This window comes from Sipha flava, unplaced genomic scaffold (genome assembly GCF_003268045.1).
Source record: "Sipha flava isolate LNK unplaced genomic scaffold, YSA_version1 47_pilon_pilon, whole genome shotgun sequence".
Taxonomy (NCBI): Eukaryota; Metazoa; Arthropoda; class Insecta; order Hemiptera; family Aphididae; genus Sipha; species Sipha flava.
The window spans coordinates 442,156-446,055 of record NW_020273276.1 but is presented as its reverse complement, the minus strand read 5'-3'; the positions used below and the strand labels follow the sequence as shown (position 1 = coordinate 446,055).

General features: G+C 35.2%; 1 long non-coding RNA gene across 1 annotated transcript; it reads left to right on the top strand.

Moving 5' to 3' along the window:
- Positions 1-250: 250 nt before the first annotated feature.
- Positions 251-3,108, top strand: LOC112689885. Its single transcript, XR_003149153.1, has 3 exons — positions 251-2,324; positions 2,422-2,636; positions 2,706-3,108. It is a non-coding gene; the product is annotated as an uncharacterized LOC112689885 (long non-coding RNA).
- Positions 3,109-3,900: the final 792 nt, after the last annotated feature.

Below are 3,900 nucleotides of genomic sequence, written 5' to 3'. Positions count from 1 at the left end.
AATTAAGTATCATCGAGCACAGTCTCCGATGACCCTAGACGAAGTTTCAAAAGGGAATGGTGTAGGGACCTTCTACTTTACTATCTTACAATAATTAATAAACGTGCTAAGTATTACCAATAGGTAATGCCCCAACTCTTACCAAACACCGTTTTTTTTTTTTTAAATTCATCAAACATGCATATAACTTTGTATCTATAGTTTGTGGGTTTTATTTAATAAAAAAAAAAAAAAAAACACTCATACCTACTCAAATTATATTTATAAACTGTTTCAGATGGAATGCGGAATTCTATATTTTCGGTCAACGTAATGTGTGCGCCGGTATTACGGGATCCACGTCCGAGGACCCCTTGTGGTCATCATCATCTTTACCGCGGACCGTATAAAACATTGATTACGAAATCATTGGCATCCGCGTACATTATGTAAACGTGGCGGTCAAACGGAATTTTAGTGTAGATGAGGGTTAGACGTATTAAATTATAATTCTAACGATTTTGCATACATTTCAGCGAAACGGATACTGCGACAGTGCCCATTAATCAGATTACACTGTACATATATTATGCACACGTGCCACGAAATAGGAATGTTACCATTGCCGTGGGCGTGCCCAGAAATTTTCCAAAGGGCATGTGCGTTAGTTTATATTAGGGGTTCCTTGGTTCACTATTGTCCACGAAGATAAGTATTCCGTCCATGCGTATGATAATAATTAAAACCTAGCTTATAGATATGTTTGTTTACACACAGTTAAATTGGCAAAGGAAATCAAATAAATTCGAGATTTTAATTTAATATTATTCTTTGGCAGTCTTATTTGTTATCTGCATGTTACCTGTGTGTAGCTTAAAAACAATTTTTGATCAATAATTAGTGAACACGTAAATAGTTACACGTTATTTATTTGTACGTCGTCATAATATATTGTACAATACATTTTGATTTCCGTTAATAATCATAAAAATATTTTTTAATTAATCAAAAATGTAACAGTACCCGGGCACAACCATTTGTAGCTGTCCTCCTCCCTCTTTGTGCATTTGGCTATGACGACTACTTGAAGGGTAGTGAGTGGAGTTATTATAATATTTAAACAACACAGTCATTTAGATCTAGGATCTTGTCACAATAATTATTATACATTAATACCATAATAGATAGATGATGATTTACTTGTAACGTGCGTAAAGGTGCGAATTCGATCACTGGTGAAGAAAGCAAGTGACACTATAGCCCTATATGGTGATTGTTATCTCCTATTTTTACCACGAAATTCGACTGATGAATATTTTGCGTGTGCCATATGTATAAAATATAATCCATTATTTTTTTTTTTCGCTGGTACAATCGAAAAAATTTAAACTCGATGATATTATTTGATCGTTATAATAATCAACGGTTTTCGATTCTTTGGAATTATTTTTCTCATTTGCGTTTTCACTACAACGGTCATTATTTATTATTTAAGCGTGATTAACGCTCGTAAATATCCCGCCGAATACTTGAACTCTCCACAGAAATATAACCAGGTCACGTATGCAAACTAGGATTCGGTGAATTAGATTTTAAAAATAATGAAAAAAAAAAAAACATGTACCAAAAACCGTTTAGTTATGGTTACGTTGAAATTTGACGTATATAAAAAATCGTACTTCCTCCGTAGAGTAAACGATGTCTTATGAATCCGTTTACAGACCACTATTGCGATACGTATGTGCATATATTGGTCCGCGGTTTGCGCGTGAGGTTCAATCGGTGTCGGGCGCCTCGTCGATTACGGTAATCCAAGCTTTAACCATAACGGCCGAAAAAAAGCGCAAAGTCGACCGGATTCCCGTGAAAAAAAAAATAAATAAATAAAAGGAAAACCGATCTCCAACAGAGCCTCGATCACTCGCCTCGAGACTACGGCGGTGCTATTCGGAATCGCAAACATAGGCGCCGACCTTAAGACATTAGTGCGGGAGCAAATTATGTTAGATATTATTATGTTTTATGTGTTTTTTTTTTTTTTTTGTGTTATTATTATATTACATAAACAAATACATAATGTGATATTTTAAACAAATAATTATTAATCAATGTGCACGGGGGCGACAATCGAGCGTTTTGGGCGCACGTGGATGGAGACCGGCTGGCACGGAATGTTTTCGAAAAGGATTGGCCGACGTACCTGCAATGATGCGATTTTTGTCCCGTCGAAACCGATTTCGGCACGCCTCGAGCACGTGTGCACGCTGCTGCCAAACACAATATTGTGGTCGTGGTTTTCAAATGTCGCTCACGTTCATGCACAACACGTGACGGAACCACGAGAAGTGCGTTCGTGTTCAACAACAATACTACTACTACTACTACTAATAATAATAATAATAATAATAAAAATAATAATAATCATATGTCATAACACAAAAGGTCGCCAACGGCTGTGGGACGCGTACGATTCCGATATTATAATAATACGTGAACGCGCGATCCTTTTTCGCTGAGTAAATCCTTTTTCGTCGTGCGCCCCATTGTCCACCCGAACAATGTCGTGGTAGCCACTGCGCATCTGCCGTTCCTGAATACCTGTCAGTCGGAAACGATACCAACACCCGTTCGTTTCTAAGCTGGACACACGCGGGCGAGTAAGTCGACGTCAAGTCGTAAAGCGATTGCACCATTTAGTAGCTTGACGACGAGCTTGTTTTTTTCAGTAACTACCGAATTCCCCGAAGGTAACTACCGAGCTAAACGTTACATCGAGTAAGTGTGGACTTTAGCAATATGAAGCTGAAACTGATCACGATAACTCATGGCTACAAACAATCTGTGTCTACGAACCCTACCTCCTGGTCATGAATACAAATATCCCATTTGAAAATCACTGAACAGAGAGACTCAGAACCGGTGTAGCTTGCTGCAAAGTTAACACAAAAGAACTGGGAACTACTGATGGAAATACGACCAAGAGTACTCGTACGCCTGGACTACACATGCTCCGAAAAATCCCTTATACAGGGGAATCAAAACGCATTTGACGTATCCCAACACTGGGCAAAGACTGTTTAACATTTATATCACCATCAACAACATTACCAGAGCGAATTGTAATTTATATTATTATTTACTCACAATTATAATACCTGTTACTATTTGTTTTATTGTTTTTATCATCTTGTTTTAGTATCATATTGTTGTTTATAATTATGCCGGACACGAATATATACTTACGATTCGACGAACTACATTTCTTAGTGATATGTTATACTAAACAGTTTATTCATTTTACAATCACGTTTAGTTAATTGTTTTCCCAATTTAAATTCCAGACGTTAAAAATGTATAAATATTTTTTTTATTTTTTTATTTTTTTTATTCAAATTATCGCTTTTATTAAAAATAATTGAAATAATTTTTGTGAAAGTGATAAGTACACTTATCATATATTCCAATAACGTGCATAAATACAACATTATTCAATAAAAAAAAAAAAAAAAAAACTTATTTTTAACCAAGTAAAATTACTTTTAACGAAGATATAGTTTTGTGTATGTCGTATTTTATAATGTAGCATAGTTATACGATAGATAATCGGCTAACAAATTTGTTTCTTTAGTCGGTCCAAAAAGGTTTAAAAAATATACTTACTTCTCTCTAGACATTTGTCAGAAACATAGTAATGTTTTGTCCATTGCATGATCACGCTCTCTCAGATTGAGTCAAAATCATCAGATGGACGGACATATAGAGCATATTTTAAAAGTTCAAAGTTTATTTGATCAGGATTATTCGTTTGTCTTTACGTATTTTGTACTTTCAAAATTACTAAAACGTCGTTTTCATTCATTTGAACACATGTGAGTTCTAATTAAAATCATTAATTAGATGGCTATTTGATATATTTGTTAT